At 49.8% G+C, this 21,960-nt stretch overlaps 1 protein-coding gene across 1 annotated transcript in view; it reads left to right on the top strand.

Moving 5' to 3' along the window:
* Positions 1-9,788: 9,788 nt before the first annotated feature.
* The window catches only part of PROSER2 (proline and serine rich 2), a 42,149-nt gene continuing 29,977 nt past the window's right edge, over positions 9,789-21,960 (top strand). Inside the window, exon 1 of the mRNA XM_075017956.1 lies at positions 9,789-9,877. The gene's annotated coding sequence lies outside the window, so the exon portion shown is untranslated. The remainder of the gene's footprint in view (positions 9,878-21,960) is intronic.

The raw sequence follows: 21,960 nt of genomic DNA, 5'->3' as shown, positions 1-21,960 counted from the left end.
TCTGGCCAGCCCAGACCCGCCTCCTGCACTCTGAGCCACTCAGCCCCAGACATGATACCACTTCTGCACTTCAATTCCATCATCACTGGTCCCATACCAGAGACCTAACCCGCAGCCAGACCCCTCACCCCTCACACACGGCAACCCTCTGCCCTAGCCTGGTGAAAATGAGTGAGTGAGTGAAGGTGGGCAGAGTGAATAACAGAGAGTGGCGGGATGGAGTGAGCTGGGACCTGGCCTCAGAGAAGGGGCAGGGCCTCAGAGGAGGGTGGGGCAGGAGGTGAGGCAAAGGTGTTTGGTTTTGTGTGAGTAGAAAATTGACAACCCTGGTAGGTGCTTGCTATTGTGATCCACAAAAGCCAAGATACTAGGCAGGGAGCCACATACACTAGTCAGTAGAAAATGCCAAGGAGAGGGATGCATCCTAAGCCCTTCCTGTGTCACCAAGTAAGGTGTCCGGGTTCTTGATCTAAAAACAGGAAACAACTAGTTCAGGTTGGGGGCCACAGAAGAGACCCTCTCTCTAGGTAGAAGTTAGGTAGCAAAGCTGCTACTTATGAGAATGAATTAAGTAACTGTCTCACTCCACACACACATGGCTGAAGGAGATGGACACTGATAGTCATTGGAGCAAGCAGGTTAGACCCTTCCTCTTCCAAGGCGGGTATCTTAGTCACTAACCTATAAAGTCATCCCATATGTTCTCTCTGGCTCAATGCATTGGCAAGTGTAATGAGAGATCAGTCCACATGTGCAGTTACACAGTCATGAAAAGCTGAGCAACTCCTCCATATTTCTTGTGTATTATGCCACATGATTGTGCAGAGTAGCAAAAGTGACTGTCGAAAATGCTGTGTTGATTCAGGGGTTAGCATAATGGAGCCCTAGTCTTATCGGGGATTTCTAAATGTTAATGTCATATAAGTAACAAACCATAATAATAAACCCAGTAATAATAACAATAAGTCAATAGTCATAGTAATAAAATGTAACTCCTGCTACATCTGTCCATATTATAATTATCTCATCTTCTCACGGCACCTGTCCCATCTGTTATATCCTGCCTGATGTGCAGATTATGAGCTCTTTGGGACAAGACCTGTCTTTATTCTTTGTAAAGTGTCTTGTACAATAGGACACCACTTCCTGATCAGGCTTCTTAGAGGCTACCGCCATACAACTGAGTACAGCTTGAACTTCTCTAGTTTGGCACCCTTAGAACTGACCGGCGCTGAACGAGAGAATTTGCCAGACCATGGAAGGTCAATATTGTCTAGCACGTTACCAACACTTCCGCTGCTTACTGAGCTCTTAGAAGACGTGGGGGTAAATTAGAGCTAACGAACAGCACAAAACACTGAGAGGCAGGACTGATGGCTGTAAACCAACCTTATGGGACCTCGGGAAACTCGGCCACATGCATGTTAAGTGGTCATCTGGCTAACTAAAATCATGCCAGACTATGGATGTTACTGGGTGAGAAAGTGTTGGACTAGAGAGGTTCAACCTGTAATAATAAATAATACCTACCCCTTCATTTTATTAATGCTTTCCAGTTGCTTAATATTACCCACTCAACCAAACCCGAACAACCCAAGTATGGGGAAAAAGATCCAAAATGAAAGCTAGTAATGCAGGAAATTTACAATAGCATGGGCTGGAATGTCGGAGCACAAATGAGAATCTCTTTGACCCTACGTTTCCCAGTGCAATACTTGTGCACTCAGACATTTGTATCAGCAAAAGCAGACTAACAACTCTGTGTGAGATGGTGGTAGATTATTCATCTGTGAAATACATAACCCTCCTCCCTAAGTAGGCTCACAGATACAAACCTACCTTGCAGTCCTGGGACAGGGAAAACTCATAGAGGAGAAACAGGATTCTTCTGCATGTGGCTATGATTGTTCTGATGCCATCATCAGGTATGTTTTGTTGTTGTCATGCTTCTTATTGGACAGGTATCAAGAAAAGACAAATCCATTTGCAATCATGTATTGGCTTGTTCAGCGATGGTCAGAAATGTCAGTACTGCATGCTCATCAGGAAGCCATGGCACAGGAAGGAGGTGCATGCTTCACGTTCTTTTTAAACAGGTGTAACAAGTTAGTGCTGTGCTGTGTACAGGAGCTCTCGCTACTGCATATAATGAACACGTGACAGGCTGGGAACTATACACCATGAATTTGAGGACTCAGGGTAAGACATAGCCCCTTTGTAAGCCGTCCGCCCCCCCGCCCCCTCCCAGATATAGCAATCAAACTCACAGATGAGACTGAAAAATGAGGAAAGGAGGAAAAAGTGAAAACATAAAGAAAAATAATTTTAAAACATCCTTCCAGGTGACCCAGAGAGGGGCAAGAGACTGCATAGACGGAAACAGTTTTTGTGCATAGCCTTGTTGTGTAAGGCACTGACACCATCAGGTACATGAGATAAATCATTCAGGCCTTTTATGGGGTGGGGGATGGTGCAGTTGCCTTGGGGCCCGTCAATTCAAAATGGACTGGGGCTCCCAATGCCACTGTTGCAGGAGCAGCACCATCTGGAGCCCTGGGCCCTTTAGATAACTGCCAGAGCCCAGCACGACATGCACCAGGAGACTGTGGTCTGGCTGCAGGGGGACACGCAGTGCAGGGTGCTCTGGGGGCACAGAGGGCAAGCTGCCTCCAGCCCTACCCCTTCTGTCTGAGGCCCCACCCCTTCAGAGAGCACACAGCCCCGTACCCCTTCCCACACACACACCTTGTCCAGGGGCCTCGCAACTGTGTCAGCCCCACCCCACCCCCCACCCCGGAAGCATTAAATACAAAGATTCTACGTAGACCTAAAGGATTGACAAAGATCTGGAAAGCAGCTGTTTTCCCTCAATGCAATCACTCACTGGGCTAAGAAAAGCTAAGCATAACAGCCCCACCTCTTAGGGCTTGTCTACACTACAGGGAAGATCGCCCCATTTAGGGTCAATCTTTCAGAGTTTGATTTCACGCGCCTGATAGGGGCAGGTGAAATCAAACTATCTGGGGTTGGCAGTTGACCCCTGCACCCCTCACTGTTGCAAGGAGCAAGGGAGGTCAACTGGAGAAAGTTGACCATTGACCTCCCTCTGTGTGGATGGCCGAGTAAGTCGATTAAAGATGTCAATTCTGCCTACGCAATTGTCATAGCTAGAATTGTGTATCTGCAATTGACTTACCTGCCTAGTATAGACCAAGCCTTAGTGGCAGCAGAATGAATTGTGCAGTTAATATTCGCTTCCTAGTCAACAGTAGTAAGGATACTTTACAGTTATCTTAAGTCTTTCATAGTGTATCAGAAACATTTTACAGTTATTGTCTTATGGCCCTGATTCAGGAAAGCATTTAAGCATACACCAAATTTTAAGTGATTTCCAGCACTCCATGAGGTGGGCCTCAGTCCCATTTTATGTATCTAGAGATGGAGACACTTATGTTCTGCAACAATAAATAATTCACTCGTAGCTAATTTAAATAAGGTAGTAATGACTTCACACTGAATCCTAATTGTTTAATAGTTGGCATGTGGGATTGATGGCAGAGCTAGGAATAGAGCATTTCAGAGGTTCTCAAACCTCGTTGCACCATCACCCCCTTTTGACAACCAAAATTACGACATGACCCCAGGAAACAGGAGTGAAGCTGAGTGCATCTGAGCCCTGCTGCCTTGGGAGCAGGGAGGGGACATGGGGCAAAAGCCAAAACTTGTGGCCCATCAAACCAGGTAGGGAAATCAAAGCTGAAGCTTCTAATCTGAGCCCTGCCACTTGGGCTGAAGTTTTCAGGCTTTGCCCTTGGGCAGTGGGGCTCAGACATTGGCCCTAGGTCCCAGCAAGGTGGTAATCAGTGTTCTCTCTAATGTTTTCCATCCATGAGTGGAATACAAGGCCTGTACAAATGTGCATCACCAATAGTAACGCAGAACCTAGTTGTGGGCACTCTGCAAATCAGCTCTGTGGCATCTGAATTTCTCCTGAATGCTGGCATGAGTGCACTACAGCCAGGCTTAGGGCTCGGTAGGTGGAAACCCAACTAAAAAGAGTTTGTGGCCCACTTTGGGGTCCCAACTTATGGTTTGAGAAGTATAGGAATAAAAGCCCTCTGCCTTGCTCTTCTCAATAAACTGCTCCCATGTGATGGGTGGGGTGCTACAGCGGTTTTTTATAGCCAGAAGTGTGGGTGATTATTTTACTCAGGAGGTGCCAGAGCTTGGGTGACTTTCCAAACTTTGCCAGGGAGGGATAGCTCAGTGGTTTGAGCATTGCCCCCCACCCCCAAAAAAAACCCAGGGTTGTGAGCTCCATCCTTGAGGGGGCCATTTAGGGATTGGGGAGAAAGATGGTGCTTAGTTGTGCTAAGAGGGCAGGGGACTGGACTCAATAGCTGTGTCTACACGTGCACGCTACTTCGAAGTAGCGGCACTAACTTCGAAATAGCGCCCATCGCGGCTACACACGTCGGGCGCTATTTCGAAGTTAACTTCGACGTTAGGCGGCGAGACGTCGAAGTCGCTAACCTCATGAGGGGATCGGAATAGCGCCCTACTTTGACGTTCAACGTCGAAGTAGGGACTGTGTAGACGATCCGCGTCCTGCAACTTCGAAATTGTGGGGTCCTCCATGGCAGCCATCAGCTGGGGGGTTGAGAGACGCTGTCTCTCCAGCCTGTGCGGGGCTCTATGGTCACCGTGTGCAGCAGGCCTTAGCCCAGGTCTTCTGGCTGCTGCTGCTGCAGCGGGGGATTCATGCTGCATGCACAGGGTCTGCAACTCGTTGTCGGCTCTGTGTATCTTGTGCTGTTTAGTGCAAGTGTGTCTGGGAGGGGCCCTTTAAGGGAGCGGCTGGCTGTTGAGTCCGCCCTGTGACCCTGTCTGCAGCTGTGCCTGGCACCCTTATTTCGATGTGTGCTACTGTGGCGTGTAGACGTTCCCTCGCTGCACCTATTTCGATGTGGTGCTGCGCAACGTCGATGTTGAACATTGACGTTGCCAGCCCTGGAGGACGTGTAGACGTTATTCATCGAAATACCCTATTTTGATGTCGCCACATCGAAATAGGCTACTTCGATGTAGGCTTCATGTGTAGACGTAGCCAATGACTTCCCAAAGTCCCTTCCAGTGCTATAGGATATGTATCTCCATATATAATTGCATCACACCCCACTCAGTCATGCATTTTTGTTCTCCTGTTTCTTTAATATGAGGTCTGGCCTTTTTCACATGTCTCCTTCTGCTTCTCTTTGAAGCACAATAGAGAAAAACTGTGTCAAAGGTAAGTGTGGTGAGCGCCAATTTCCATAAGCATGGTACAAAGTCCACTGAGATAATGGTTTGGAATCTCTATTGTGTGGTTTGGAAAATACATTAATGTGATGACTGGCATGACCCCAACTGGGGTATAAATAAATGCTTCTGAGGTAGTTGGTTGGATTATTACAATACTTTTGTGAATTTTAAATGGGATTGCCAGTTTTGGTTGGCTATAACCCTGGAGGTTTCATCACATGACAGAATCTTTAATTAAAGGTTAATTTTTAATTCCTGGAAATGCCAGGTCAATCCTGGAGGGCTGGGAACTGCTATATCTGGAGCTTTACAATAGATCCTGTTTCAGTTCTATCCAGCTGAGGATCTTATGCAACCCTAGAATCACTGAGCCCTTATGTGGTAAATAAAGTACGTGGCTTTAGCCCTTAAGGTTACAAGTTCATTCCTTTCTGCCAATGACTTGAGTCTATGAGCCTTATGTTATATCACACTCATTGTCATGGTATTTGAATAAGAGTGGTAACGATCCTTTTGGAACGCTTGTTACACTGCTAGTCAGCACGGTGACAGGAAGTAACATATATGCATATGGAAGTGCATGCACACGCAAGCCGCTTGGATAAATCCCAGTTTAGGTCCCAATCATGTCAGCAGATCTTTATTATGGTTAAATATACACACTATGGATGTGCACTGCCCAGTATAATGGGATCCTGATTAGAGCTGCGTGAATAATTGTTCACTGACCTAACTGGAGATAAATTGTTTTGGGTAGACCCAAATAATTTTTTTTCCTGAAAACTTCAGAAGCTGGGGAAAAGAAGAGTTTGTGTCAGTCGGAAACATTTCACTTTGGGGTGTATTTTAAGCTTTAACAAATAAAACTGAGGTAAAGTGAAAACTGAAAGGTTGTTCTGAATAATCAAATGAATTCATTTTGAAAATATATTTTTTAAAAGTTCTTTTTTTTTTTTTTTGGTTCTCCCTCCGCCCCTTCAAATTCACAACATGGTTTGGTTGAACCAAATCTGTGATTTTGGGCAGAAAAAAGTTTTGATCTAAAAATGTTTAGTCCTAATACTGGTCTTTAATTGCTACAATAATGCATGTAGTAAATAATAACAACTCCACTTTCTATACTAGAAATCAGGGCTAATTTAACTGCAGCAAGCTATTTTGAAAAGGCAGGACAGTACAAACACCAGCATTTGAACTGGAAAAAACTCTCAGCTGCACTTCATTTACATTATGTTCAAACAGATTTGTCTGTGTTTGTTGGTGAGATGGAGGCACTGTTTAATCAAACACACAATGGAGATAACGTGTGGGAGACAGAATAGCTTCCTTTTCCTCATTGAGCTATAAGCCCTAGAAGAGAAAGGTCTGGGGAAAAAAGCCAAGACTCCCAGCTATGAAACTAGTTTTCCTAGCTTTGAAATCATGGAGGTGTTTTTTTTTACCTTAAATTTTTTCACCAGTGCAGTTCCTCAAGGAGTAACAATAATTGGGGCTCTAGAGTAGGCTGGCCGTGTTGCCACCATTTGTGATTTACAATGAATCTCCTATTATTTGATGTTGCTAAGGCCCCAGCCACTGGAGTCATGTGATTATGTGAGAAGCTCCATTTTCATGTTTAAAATGTTTCTAGACTTCCTTATTTCAGGCAAAAGCTTGAATAAGCGATGCTGTGGATTTAAAAACTTGGAGAATAAGAAGAACCACAAATACATTATTTCTTTTAACACTGTCAAGAGTTCTAACCCAATCTCATGATCTTTCTCAGGCCTGGTTTGTAATTTTGGAATGCTGGGAGTATAACAAACCTCAGATGTGCTTCCCTTTTAACTAGCATCATCTAGACCAGTGTTCCTTAAACTGTGTTCTGTGGAACACTGGTGTTTTATGAACAACTTGTAGGCATGCTTTGAGCATCTGACATTTTTTTGATATCCAGCACTCATGGTATATATTTTCTGTTATTAAAACCAGATACAATGTTACTTCTTCATTCCTATGATACCTGATCAAATTACTTCATTTTGTTTTTGCTATATATGTTGCTGTTTGCTTTTTGTTTGTTTGTTTGTTTGCTTGTTTGTGTTTTGTTTTTTGGTCTGACAATTATTTGGAAGAAAATTTTCATAGGTGTTTGGCATAAAAAACTCTTATTGTTTGGTGTTCCATGGTTTCAAAAAGTTTAAAAAATACTGGTCCAGACATAAAGAGCTAGGCATCTAATGACCTTTGAGGATCTGGGCAGCATCTCTGAGATTTGCCTATCATATAGTAAAGATACTTATGTCTCTTGGGCACAGGATTGCTGTAAGGGTTCATGCATGTTTTACATTGATGGGACTCTCCTCCCAGAGTAAAGTTACACATCTGCTTTAGGTATTCGCTGAGTTGTGCTCTCAATTTGTAAAGTACTTTGAGTTCCTGGGCTGGAAGGTATTTTGTTACGTGCACCAAAGCACGTATGGATGTCCACACAGGGATTTTGGTCCACAGGTGATTGTGGCTTTAAAAATTTAAACCAATAAATCCCAGATGAGCCATGGGAGCCGGTGAATCTCATTTTGATACGTGGCAAGTTACTAGGCCCCTCCCAGCCCTCCCCCATTTATATATTTTTGGGGTGTTTTAACAAGTTTACAAATCTCTGCAAGTCAATATCAGAAATAAGCCAAGCATTACAAGGGTGTGCTTGTATATACATAGCTACTTCACCATCAGCCCTCTCTGCCTAACATGGTATTACGGTATTGCAGAATGAGCATCACTGTAGCTCTGATCCTATTCTTCACCTCACTTCTCAACCAGGGTACGTTGGTCCCTAGGGGAAGTTTTCCCTCTAAGACGAGGACTTGGGTGGCTGTTCAAGAGACATTCAGGCACTGCCCCATGGATTAGCAGAGTGTCCACAATGGGCTACATGTGTTTCTGTTGGTGGTGCACATCCATGCATGCTTTGGTGCACACAATAAAAGTTATTCCACACAAGAATGGAAAAAATTAAAGGAAACTCTGCCTGGGGAGTGTGCAGAGGTCTTCCAGTGGGTACATTATCTCATCTAGATGTTTGCCTAGTTTTACAGCAGGCTACCTAAAAAGCACTACAGGTTGGACCTCTTTAGTCCAGCACCTTTGGGACCTGACCAGTGCAGAACACGAGAATTTGCCAAACCGCGGGAGGTCAATATTGTCTAGTAGCATTACCAACACTTCCACTGCTTACTGGGCTCTTAGAAGACATTTAGGAGTGAATCACAGCTAAATGACAGCACAGAACACTGGTGTCTGTAAACAAACTGTATGGGACCACGGGAAACTTGACCATGCCCGTGATAAGTGGTTGTCTGGCCAGGGCTTCCCAAGTGGGGGACAAAGCAACTCCCCTCCAGTGGCCCTAGGTGTGGGGCCCTGGGCACCCCCCACTGAACCTCAGACCCTGCCCAACCCCCACCCTTGCCCCCACCAGAGATTACCTGGAGCAGAAGCCACGGTGGATTGCCTCTTCCCTGCCCCTGCCCCCCACACTTGCCACCTAGCACTCAGATGTGGCCTCCTGGCCCACTGCACTCCACTGCCCAGCTGTAGAGAAGTGGAGCTCAGCGGGCCAGGAGGCCATGGCGAAGCACGTGGTGGTGAACGTGGACAGGAGGAGAGAAGAAAGCTGGGGAGGAGACCATCTGCTCTGGCTTCTACCCCACCACATACCCCAGGTTATCCTGCCCCACCTGTCCATAGGAGAGTGTGGGGCAGCCACTGGGGGCCCCCGAAAGCATGGGGCCCAGGACAGCCGCCCCACCTCACGCTATGGATGGGATGGCTCTGCATCCGGCGAAGGAAGATCATACCAGGTGACGGCTATGGCCTGACGAGAAAGTACCAGTCCAGAGTGGTTCAACTGGTTCCTAAGCCAGTGGTTCGAGCCGAGTAAACCCCGGGTTGTGAGCTTAGCCCTTGAGGGGGCCATTTAGTGACTGGGGCAAATGGCGTTAAGAAAACTAAAGGGCTGGTGCTTGGCCCTGCCAAGGGGGCTGGACTCAGTGATGTCCAGAGGCCCCTTCCAGCTCTATGACATGTGTGTGCCCTAGACCAGGGGTTCTCAACAAACTAAACTCGCCTTTCCCACAGAGGCTGCCCGATTGCTGCCACCCACTTCCCAGCCACCCGCCCGGACGTGCACCGTTCCTGCCCGGGGGGATTTGTAACCACCCGGCAACAACGAGACCGTGGCTGGGGGGCTCTGGTTTCGTCAGCCAGCGGCTCTGCGGGGAGGTGAAGCTGGGGCAGGCAAGCCCGGATCCCTGCAGGCAGCTCAGCTGCCTGGGAAGGCGGAGAGCCCCCGCTGCGCTTCCAGCCCATCGCGCTTGGGTGGGACTTGGGAGAGGGTCCCCGCCCCGCAGCCGGGCGCGGGCAGGGCGAGCGGCTCCTTTAAACGCGCGCGGGGCGGAGGGGGCGTGGTCTGGGCGCAGTGCGCATGAGTCCGGGGGTTGGGCGTGCGCGTCTCTGCCCGAGCGGGACACACAGCAGCGCGGGGCGGCCGCAGCTGCACCTGCTCTGCCCTGGGCACGCGAGACCGGGCCGCCAGGTGAGTGTGGGCTGCGCGGCGCTGCCGTGGGGGGGGGTCCCCGTGTATCCGTCAGCCCTCCTGCCCCCCCGGCCTCGCTGCTGCCCCCTCCGATCTTCTCCTGGCTCAGCTGGGACGCTCCTGCCCCCGCCCGGGGCTGGGAAGCCGGTCGCACCGCGCGGCTGCATTGTGCCCAGCAGCCCCGTCCGGAGAGCCCCGAGTCTTTCCCCGCCGGTGACCCTGTGGCGAGCAGAGCAGGGCTGGTGGAGTTGAGCCATTTCCACGCACACCCGTGAGGCGCTGAGGCTCTTCCCGCGCCCCTGCCTGGCCCTTCCGGCCCGCTGGGAGCGTTGCCTGTGCTCAGCCCCCCCCCCCACCCCCAGGCGGATCCCATAGGAAACCAGCCCAAGGTTATCCAAACACCACCCCTGCGAGGGTGGCTCTCCCAGGCGACGGGCCTGGCTGCCCTGCGCCAGCAGCTCCTTCTCCTCTGGGGTAGGAGGCTCTGCTGGGCTGTTTATCCTAACGAGCTGGAGCTAAAGAGAAGTAGCCATAGGGGTGCAGCTGCCATAGGCGAGAAGACGACAGACTCCTGGGTTTGGTGGTTGGGTCACAGATTGATGTTTTGTGGCCAGGGATCCTGGGTGTGTGTCCTGTGCCTCTCCAGGGCTGCGTCTCGCTGCTTTCTAGCTGCCCAGCTGCAGTAGCACTGCTGCCAGTGTTAGCAGGGGAAAGGCTGTACACCACAGCTGGGCTTTTAAATGCCTTGGTTTCTGAGCTTGCTGCAGACAGGTCTATGTGGTTTGATGCAATAGTATTAGTTGTAAGGGCGGAACGATGAGCGAGAGCCACGTGGCAAAGAGGTAAGTGAAGTAGGTGCTTGCCTGCATGAGGAGACCCATGCCCACAAGCAAAGTGGGATTCACAGGAGCATGTAAGGTTCCCCAGTATTCAAAAGACCAAGTTTACTTTATTTCCTCCGGCCTCTGGAAAAAGCTAGTTGTACTGACAGACTTTAGTGTAGACTGACGCTTGGGGGTAGGGGGGAGGGAATGCCACACTCCTAAGCAATGTTCCCTCTCATTTTCCATCCGTGTGCAGAATAAATTTCATGTGCACCAGCAATAGGAAACCATCGTGCCAGCTGTGGGTGCTCTTCTAATTGGCTGGGCAGCATTTGAATCTCTCCTGGGTGGTTGCCCCGGCACACAGCTTGCTGGGACCAGTGCTCCTGAGTCATGCAGTGATACCGACCTAACTCTTTTTATATAACTTCCTAGGTAGACAGTGCTGTGTTGAGGGGAGTTCCTCTTCACCTCCTGGAAAGGCAACAGCTGTATCCACGGGCATTCCCATACGGAGGGGAGAAGTGCTCTCATCAACACAGTACGGTCTCCACTAAGATGTGGGGTGTCACAGCTGTAGCATAAGTCTAGACAAGCCCTGGTATACTGCCAGAAGCAAAGCATGACAGAGTTGTCAGGTTTTTTTGTTTTGTTTTTTTAATGGTTACAGTATACTACATAGCAGTGAAATGAATGTTTAGATGGTAGGATTATGGTCTAGTCTGGTGGTACTGGGAGGGGCTGACCTAATCTTCTCCTCCCCACTCCTTTTTTTTTTTTTTTTTGTTTAACATTGAGTCAGTGGAAAAATCTCAGTTGCCTTCAGTAGGAGGAATCAGGCCCTGAAGGTCTGTTACTAGTATGTGCCAACTACGCATTTTCTTTAGTGGGAGTTAAGATGGTTTGAGAGGGAGATAAATGTCTCTTAATAGCAGCAAGCTCAAAAGCCATTTACCTGTGGTTGGGCTTATGTTGTAGAAGCAACATCTGTTGATTCCTAATATTGGGGAAAAAAATCCATTTTATAATTATCCCATGTAGAAGCCAGAGGTGAGGTCAAGGTCCCATTTTGTTAGGTGCAGTACACATACTAATAGCTTGAACACTAAATAGATGAGACAGCTGAAAAGGGAAACTGAGGCAGAAAAAGGCAAAGTGACTTGCTCAAGATCAAATTCTTCAATTTTCAAGTGTCTCTTTTGCCCCCAGTTTGCAGAACAATGGCAGTTAAGGAACCAGAAAACACACACACACACTGCTTACAAAAGAGTGAGTCTTGCTCTTAAAAGCTTGTGTGTTTTCTGGCTTAGGCTAATGAAAGGTATTTTAAGACTCTCTTTTATAGATCTCTGGTTAATGCAGCTCTTTGGATGGCTGCTGCTGTATAGATGCAGCAAATTTTTATATAGAATAGTCAGTCATACTGTAGAGTAAAATAAACTAAGTTAGTAGTCAAATACTTGTGTTAAGATACTTTTTTCAGATGCAGCTGAAACCAGTACTAGGTTCAGATCACTGTTCAGTGATACACATTTCCTGATTCAAGAATTAAGTGTCTAATTTGTGTTCTTCCCAACTAAGTGTACAGGGACAATGATTTTAAATTAGAATTGAGATGCTGTACTGACTAGGACTACAGTAGCATCTGAGATTTCAGTAGCAGAGGGGGAATTCTTTATTTGTGTTTCTGAATAGTCTTTCATGCTTCTCCCTGTGTAGTCTGTTTTTTGCTGCTTGCTTTTGTGGGTGCTTCAGCAAAAAATATGAAGCAGGAACACAGGCATTATGGGTGTAGTGATCCAAAGCTTTTTACAGTAAACTTTCATGTCTGGCAGCCCTGAGACTGGGAGGCTGCTGGATATTCAAATATTCTAGATAATAGAGAGGTATGGCTGGCAATGCATAAAACTAAAGACAAATAAGCTTAGATATTAAGAAACAAATGTATGCAGAGTACTTTACCAGCAACAGTAGTATTGTAGACTGTAAACGCATACTGTCTGCTTTATTTACTTGCACTATACTGTACTTATGGAAAATATAACTAACATTTACTTATGGTTAAAATGCTGGTTATTTGAGAATTCCAGATGATAGAATGTACAGTAAACGGTCTTCACTGGCAATGGAGTATTTTAAGCAGATCATGCCCCTCTGACAGGGAGGATGTGAAAAAATATCAATAGGAGGGAGTTACAAGATACCAGCTGCCACATCCATTACATTCTACCTGTTCTGTTATCAGAATGTATTTGACAACTTGCAATTCTTGTTTACTGCTGGCTTTTGCAGTCCCCTCCCTGGTAGGCTGCGTTGTGTTTAGCTATGCACCAGTGATGGCCAGATAATCACTGTTAAGATTCTAGTCATGGCTATTTTTAGTAAGTTACAGACAGGTCCTGGGTAATAAGCAACAATTCATAGAAGCTTGTGACCTCTATGACTTTAACTAAAACTAGTGAGGTGAGGGGATCTGCTGGGAAGTGATTTAAAACCTGGGAGGATGAGAACCCAAGTCCCCCTGCAGAGAGGGAAAGCTAGACCCACTGCTCTTAGAGCTATAGGCCCTGGGGTCTCCCTGTCTCCTGTGGGTGCTTGATGCTCTGGGAGCTGCGTGAGCCCCCTGTCACCCTGGTGCTGAGTCAAGACAGTCACTGAGGTCTAAGTCTCTCTGATTGTTATGATCTCTGACATCTACTCCTTAATAATCCCAGTTAACCCTTGTGGCAGAAAGCTTACCAAACAGAGGAACAAATCCTTAACCCAGACCATTGCCTTAAGGTGGCCACATTGCCCTATGGCAAATACAAGACACCAGGCCTCCAGCAATGGGGGCTGCTGCCCCATGGTAGGGGCACTGGGGGTGGTGGCTTTGCCAAGGAATGAGAGAGCCACCCCACATCAGGGCTCACGTGCTACAGGGGTTGCTGGCCAGAGGCATGCAGGGTGCCAGGGAACAGGGCAGCTGCCCCACTGAGATGCTTCTCTGCAGCAGGGTCTGTCTCCCTGAGGCGTGAGACACCATGCAGTGGGGAAGCTACCCCATAGCTATGCTGGGAAATGGGACGGCCACCATGTGGAGGAGCTCCCTGGCAGTGGGATTGTGCACCATGAGCCATGGGGCACTGAGGAACTGAGCAGCTGCTCCACAGTGGGGCCTAAGATGCAGGGTGCTGGGGAACAAGAGTCTGGCAAACTACAGGACATTTTGCCCATTATCTTAAAGTTGAGACACCTTAAAAAAGGACCTGTCCCTGTAAAAACAGGACAGATGGTCACAGCATGCTACCTCAATAGGCGACCCTTTGCATTCCAACCTGTTGCATCTCTCCTGCCATTTACCCATGCTCTCTTTGAGGCAAAACATTCTGGCTACGTCTACACGTGCACGCTACATCGAAATAGCTAATTTCGAAGTAGCGACATCGAAATAGCCTATTTCGATGAATAACGTCTACACGTCCTCCAGGGCCGGCAACGTCGATGTTCAACTTCGACGTTGCTCAGCCCAACATCGAAATAGGCGCAGCGAGGGAACGTCTACACGCCAAAGTAGCACACATCGAAATAAGGGATCCAGGCACAGCTGCAGACAGGGTCACGGGGCGGACTCAACAGCAAGTCGCTCCCTTAAAGGGCCCCTCCCAGACACACTTTCATTAAACAGTGCAAGATACACAGAGCCAACAACTAGTTGCAGACCCTGTATATGCAGCACGGATCCCCAGCTGCAGCAGCAGCAGCCAGAAGCCCTGGGCTAAGGGCTGCTGCACACGGTGACCACAGAGCCCCGCAAGGGCTGGAGAGAGAGTATCTCTCAACCCCCCAGCTGATGGCCGCCATGGCGGACCCCGCTATTTCGATGTTGCGGGACGCGGATCGTCTACACGTCCCTACTTCGATGTTGAACGTCGAAGTAGGGCGCTATTCCCATCCCCTCATGGGGTTAGCGACTTCGACGTCTCGCCACCTAACGTCGATTTCAACTTCGAAATAGCGCCCAACACGTGTAGCCGCGACGGGCGCTATTTCGAAGTTACTGCCGCTACTTCGAAGTAGCGTGCACGTGTAGACGCAGCTTCTGACTGTTTTGCACTGCCATCTCCTCTTGCAGCTTAGTCGAGAGGGTGAAACATTCACAAGAGATTGCTAACACCTTTGTTAGGCTGTGACATAGTGATGCTGTAGTAGTTTGGGGACAAAAATTCTCATGCCTTCCTTAATACAGTGGAAAGCAGTGCACTTGTGATCTGTAGAGCAGTGGGATGTAAGTTATGGGACCCTACACCTTATGGTGTTAACACTTGTGACGATGGGAAGTCCAGTTTAACTAAAGAAAAACCTGTACCTTGAATTGTCTTCTATGCAGTTCTAAAGCATAAGTCCTGCCACTGAGCACCAAGTTATCAAGAGGAGAATGCAAACTAACTTTTCAAGTGCTCAAAAATTCCCCTCTGGGCAACTTGCATAAGAGTGTTTAAAGTCTTGGGAGAGTTCAGTCCTAGGGCATATTTAATACCAAATATAAAATGGGTCTAGGCAGTCACTGGTAGTGTCTAGTACTTCCTTAAGTAGTCAAATCTCAACCACAGCTAATCTAAAGAAAAGCAACAACTTGTCACTGGCTGAGGTTTTATTTTTAGGCAGGGTGGGTAGGGATTTTTATTTTTGCTTACAGCACTAGTTGGCCTTCCTTTGGTGGTTGAACCTGATAGTTAGCACGCAGGCCTTGTCCCACTTGGCTTTATTTGGTACAGCGTAGATCTGTCTAAACCATGCTTGTTTTTTGTAAATGATAACCTATTACGCACAAGCGGGAAGGCTCAGACCAACTTGCATCTCAACACTGTTCTTTTTGGTTCTCTTGAATTTGTGCCCCCTCACCACCTGCTGAAGTGAGGGTTAGGTCTATAACCAAGATTTTACTGTGTTCTGAACAGTTCGCTTACCTGAGGGTCTTGAGGTGTTATTTCCAGAACTACAGTCATCTGAAAGGCAGTAAATTGTTTCATTTTGAGGCTGATTTGGTTATCTTACCTTGTCTTGCCTTATTAATCTCCTATTGCTTAGCAGATAGTTTGAAAAGTGTGTTCTTTCAACAACAAATAGCTTGATCTCAAAAATCTGGAAAGACCGGTTCAAAAATGAAGGCATCAAACTGGCTGGTTTTTAGCTTTGCAAGACTTGAGATTAATTTGGTCACAGATGTAACCTTAGCTGTCAATATTAAAGAAGACAAAGTATTCTACGTGTTGAAGTGAGGTATTGTTTGGAGCGGGATGTTGGAGTCAGTCACAAATTTATAGTTCCTTTTTTTTTTTTAAAAAAAAAAAAAAAAAAAAAAAAGCAGTTCTCCCAAATTTCATGTAGGCTCTGATTTCAGCAAAATACTAGAACACATGCTTAAAATCCTTGTGTAGTAGATTGGATTCAAGCAGGTACCTAAGTGCTTTACTGAATTTGGGCCTTCACTTGTCTGGTTGTTTTAGGGCATTAGGGACAGGCTTAATTACTGTAGTGTTGTCAACTCCTGTAACTTTTTTCCCCTCCTACAAGAATGCCACCCCTCCCCCGCCCATGTTAGTTGTGTTGACAAACACTTGTCTGCAGAGCTGCATGTGTGATGTGGCATTTGCCAGCATAACTCTTGAGGGTGTGGGATTTTTTTTCGTACCCCTGACTAACATAGCTAGACTGGTGTTGGTTTTCAGTGTATACCAACCCCACGCTCATAGCCTAACAGCTGTGTTCTTCTTCGAGTGTCCCCGTGGGTGCTCCACATTAGGTGTCGGGCTCGCCCGGCGCCGCAGATCGGATCTTCCAAGCAGTTTCTGCCGGACCGCGCATGCGCCGGTGCGCGCCGCTCCCCCGCGCGCTCCCGGCCATGTGCGCGATCCGGTCCCCGCCAGTTCCTCTTAACCGCCGTCGGCTGCAGACGGAATCCAACTAGGCTAAGGCCAAGTAGTGTATTCAATGGCTTTATCTGTTTTTTCTTAAAGTTTTTTCAGGCACTTAGGCTACTATGAGCTAGCCGTTTGTTATTTTGTAAAAAAAAAAAAAAAAAAAAAAAAAACAACGAACAAGCTAGGAGAGGGACAGCTCAGCCAGTCCCAGTAACAAGCGCCGGAGGCCAGGAGCTAGGGCTATCAGCCCTCCGGCTAAGGCAGACCATCGGACGGGGAAAACGGCACAAAGAAGGTGCTAAGTACCCACTTAAAAACACAAAGACTCACCAACAATGTCCTCTTCAGGCCTTAAAAAAAAAAAAAAAAAAAAAAAATGCTGCTTCTTGACAAGGCCCTCCAGCCAGAAGTGCCGGAGCGGCCGCAGCAGGAGGGACCCTCCGGGGCCCTTAAAAGGAAAGCTGCCTCCCTCACCCCATCAGCGCAGAAACGGAGGAAAGTATCTCCAGCCCGATCCCTGCCGGCAGCAACAGCGAGCGGGACGGGAGGAGCAAGCAGCCCCCAGCCGCAGCAACAGCTGATCGGCGGCGGCACGGAGAGCCACGTGGAAGCGGCTCAGCCTCCAATACTCAGCCAGCCGCCCCGCACCGCAGGCAGGGCGGCGGCTAAGCAAACGCTGGTACTGGCGGCACCGCAGGCAGCGGCACCGACCCCCGGGGAACCGGCGGTGCAGAGCGCGCAGGCACGCAGCCTGCCGGCACCGGAGGACACCGCACATGCGGCATCGCCCTCGAGCGTGCCGAGCTCGGTGCAGACGGGGCCGGAATCCCCTGTATGCTCCCCAGCCCGATCCCTGCCGGCAGCAACAGCGAGCGGGACGGGAGGAGCGAGCAGCCCCCAGCCGCAGCAACAGCTGATCAGCGGCGGCACGGAGAGCCACGTGGAAGCAGCTCAGCCTCCGATAATCAGCCAGCCGCCCCGCACCGCAGGCAGGGCGGCGGCTAAACAAGCGCTGGTACCAGCGGCACCGCAGGCAGCGGCACCGACCCCTGGGGAACCGGCGGTGCAGAGCGCGCAGGCACGTAGCCTGCCGGCACTGGAGGACACCGCACGTGCGGCACCGCCCTTGAGCGTGCCGAGCTCGGTGCGGACGCCGGAATGCCCTGTATGCCCCCCAGCCCGATCCCTGCCGGCAGCAACAACGAGCGGGACAGGAGGAGCGAGCAGCCCCCAGCCGCAGCAACAGCTGATCGGCGGCGGCACGGAGAGCCACGTGCAAGCAGCTCACCCTTCGATAATCAGCCAGCCGCCCCGCACCGCAGGCAGGGCGGCGGCTAAACAAGCGCCGGTACCACCGACCCCTGGAAAACCGGCGGTGCAGAGCGCGCAGGCACGCAGCCTGCCGGCACCGAAGGACACCGCACATGCGGCACCGACTTCGAGTGTGCCGAGCTCGGTGCGGACGTGGCCGGGATCCCCTGTATGTCAGGGGCGGAGTTACCTCCTCAAGGGAGGGGGAAGACTGCACACAAGAGGAGGCATTGCAGCCCCTCTCCGCACAGGGCTGTGTAGTTGCTTTCTCACAGCCCTCCGCTATGTTGCAGACTCCAACTAGAAGGCAGGGGTCCCCCCCCTCCTTGGCCTACCCAGAGCCCCCTTCTCCATTTCTGCAACCAGCCTCACCCTGGCTGGGACCACCTCCACCCTTCCTGGGATTTGAACCGCTGGACTATTAGGCAAAGTCGCTCTCTCCAGGGTCTCGACGGTCTCCCTCCCCCAGACGCAAAGGGTATGCACCAAGGGAGTGGTCTAGGTCACCTTCCCAAGACCAGTGCTTATACTGCCGTGGTCGCCCCTACCACGCAGGGCATAGACACCATCGGCAATCTACTAGGGAAAGATCCCTACGAACGATCTCGTACCCCCAAGGGCAATTGTGACCGGGGACAGAGACTTAAGCATCTCAGGGGGGACTGGTTATGGAACCCCGAGATGTTTCCTCGCACACCTCTAGTGAGAGGGTGTACCATCATCAGCAGGAACCGGAAGGGTCCAGAAAGACGTACCCCAGCGGTTCCTCGCTTTCCTCCCCGGATGAGGCTACGGCCCCGGGGGGCGTCCATCCTCCGGACGATCTCAAACAGTTCCAAGAGCTGTTTTACGAGGGTGGCCTTCACGCAAGGCTTCCAGACAGCAAAGGTGCAAGAGCAACACCATAAGCTCCTCAAAAATCTGAGACCTCCGGCCTCCTCCAAAATAGCAATACCGCTGATGACGCAATCTTGGAGCCTGCCACTATGATATGGCAGACTCCTGCGACTATTCCGCCTGTCCACAAAAGAGCGGAAAAAAAAAAAAAAAAAAATACTTCGTGCCCACGAAGGGCATGGAGTTCCTGTTCAGCCACCCACAACCAAATTCTTTGGTGGCGGAGTCGTCGCAACGTGGGGGAATAAACAAACATGCCAAAAAGCTAGAGCTGTTGGGCAGAAAGGTCTACTCCTCCTCCACGCTACTGTTGCCAATGGCAAATTACGCAGCGCATCTAGCGAACCATAATTTCAGAAACCACATTAGGTTGACCTCCCTCATGGACTCGCTTCCAGAGGGCACGAAACCAGTGCTCAAGGCCATCATCCGACCATTTTATAACCAGTGGCAAAGGATCACCACAGACACATGGGTGCTGGAGATCATAGCCACGGGGTACGCCATCCCCTCCCAGTTGCTCCCACCGCCATGACCTCCACCCGGGGCCCCACCTCCAGGAGACCTCCCATGTAGCGAGGCTCAAGCAGGAGGTAGACCATCTCATGCTCGTAGGGGCAGTGGAAAGAGTGCCGGAGCAACTGCAAGGGAGAGGGTTCTACTCGAGGTACTTCCTCACGGGGAGGTCCATCTTAGATTTTCGAGGCCTCACCGGTACCTGCGCAAGCAACGTTTTCGGATGATCACAAACGCCTCCATCCTTACGGCACTAGACGATGGAGATTGGTTCGCAGCCCTCGACTTACAAGGTCCTACCGTTTGGGCTCTCCTCAGCCCCCAGAGTCTTCACCAAGACCTTGGCAGTGGTGTCAGCCTACCTGCACAGACAGGGGGTATTTATATTCCAGTATCTGAATGACTGCCTACTCAAAGGGGCCTCAAAGGAGGAGGTACTACGCATAATATGTGTCACAGCAGGCACGTTCTCTTCGCTCGGCCTGCTTATCAATCTGACAAAATCAAAGACAGACCCCACACAGAACATAGAGTTCGTAGGGGCACGCATAAATTCTATTACAGCTAGGGTGTATCTACCAGAGACTCGCTTTCGGGCCATCGGCTCCCTCGCGCAAGGCTTCACCTTCAGCCCTATGGTGCCGGTTCTGACGTGCTTACAGCCGCTGGGCCACATGGCAGCAGCAACGTTTCGTACATCAGAACGCCAGGTTACACATGCGCAGCATGCAGCATTGGCTGGCGAGCGTATACAAACCGGCAGCACACACTGTTCACAGGATGGCGTCGCCCACAACGGAGGTGCGCAAATCCCTGCAATGGTGGGTAAACCCAGAGAACCTGCTAACAAGGGTACCCTTCCACCAACCACACGTATTGGTTTTTCTTACTACAGATGCCCCCCTCATAGGGTGGGGAGCACACATGGGCGAAGAGGTGACGCAAGGGCTGTGGTCCTCTATGGAGCAGTCACTGCACACAAATATACTGGAGCTCAAAGCAGTGTTCAACGCCTGCAGACACTTTCGAGACCAACTGAAAGGCAAGGTAGTCGGGATCAGTACAGACGATACCTCCACCATGTTTTATATAAATCGGCAAGGAGGAGCTCGGTCCCGTGCCTTATGTGTAGAAGCAGTCCGGTTGTGGAACTGCTGCATCGCCAACAATGTAACCTTGAAAGCCTCGTACTTACCAGGCGCTCGCAATGTGAAGGCAGACCAGCTGAGCAGGCGTTTCGCACTCACGCACGAGTGGCAGATCCGTCCCGATCTGCTGCAACCGATTTTTCCACGCATGGGGTTTTTCCCCAGATAGACCCTGTTTGCTACTCAGCACAACAAGAAGTGCCCACAATTCTGCTCCAGGGCAGGACTGGGACGGGGGTCCCTGAGGGATGCCTTCGCGATCTCATGGAGGGGCCCCCTGCTTTACGCTTTCCCTCCCACAGTGCTCATCCACAAAGTGTTGCAGAAAGCCAGGAGGGAAGGAACCTGAATGATCCCGATAGTCCCAACGTGGGATCGACAGCAATGGTTCCCCCTATTCCTGCGCATGTCGGACCGGCCACTGAGGTCCCCTCCGGTGGCGCGGGATCTGCTCACGCAAGCCCAGGGGTCCATAGTGCATCCGCACCCCCAAAGCCTGCGACTACAAACGTGGTTAATCCATGGCTCAGCTCCCTAGAGAGCACATGTACGGAGGAAGTGCAGCAAGTCCTAGAAAGTAGCAGGAGGACTTCCACCAGGAAGACCTTCAAGCAGAAATGGACTCGCTTTACGGCATGGTGTTCTACCAAACAGCTAGCCCCCTTTCGGTGCCTATGGCTGTGATATTAGAGTATTTACTGGACCTCAAGAGAGGAGGACTCTCGCTATCCTCGTTTCAGGTCCACCTGGCCGCCATTTTGGTGTTCAGACACGAAGAGGAAGGGCACACGGTGTTCGCCCATCCCATGGTTACCAGGTTCTTCAAAGGGCTGGTAAGCCTATACCCCCCTCAGAAACCGCTTCCACCTCTGTGGAACTCGGACCTGGTGCTTAATGCGAAAAGGGGACCACCGTTTGAGCCTTTGGCCACGGTTTCCCTCCGCCTCCTTATGATGAAGACGACCTTTCTTCTCGCAATCACGTCGGCTCGCAGGGTGAGCGAGCTTGAGGCAGTTATGGCAACGCCGCCCTGCGCTGTTTTTCCAAGGAGGCGGTAACCATACGGCTGCATCCAGCCTTTGTTCCTAAAGTTTCTTTCTGAGTTTCATACTAACGAACCTATTGTTTACCCTTGTTTATCCAAAGCCTCATAACTCTAACAAAGAGGTGCGCCTACACCTCCTGGACGTGAGCAGGCGCTAGCTTTCTATATGGACAGGACCAAGTCCTTCCGGAGAACGGATAGGCTCCTAGTCTCTATCGCTCCCAAATCAAAAGGAGAATGTCTCTCTTCGCAGAGAATCTCTAAGCACATCGTATCTTGCATAAAAATGTGCTACAAACTCAAAAAGACTCCTTTACTGGCCACGCCCAGGGCTCATTCCACTAGGGCGGTGGCAGCATCAACAGTCTTTTTTCAAGGGCGTTGCGCTAAAAGACATTTGCAGAGTGGCGACCTGGTCATCCTGTGACACCTTCGCCAA

The sequence above is a fragment of the Carettochelys insculpta genome, chromosome 1 (genome assembly GCF_033958435.1).
Source record: "Carettochelys insculpta isolate YL-2023 chromosome 1, ASM3395843v1, whole genome shotgun sequence".
NCBI classification, from domain to species: Eukaryota; Metazoa; Chordata; order Testudines; family Carettochelyidae; genus Carettochelys; species Carettochelys insculpta.
This window is presented reverse-complemented; position numbering and strand designations above follow the sequence as displayed.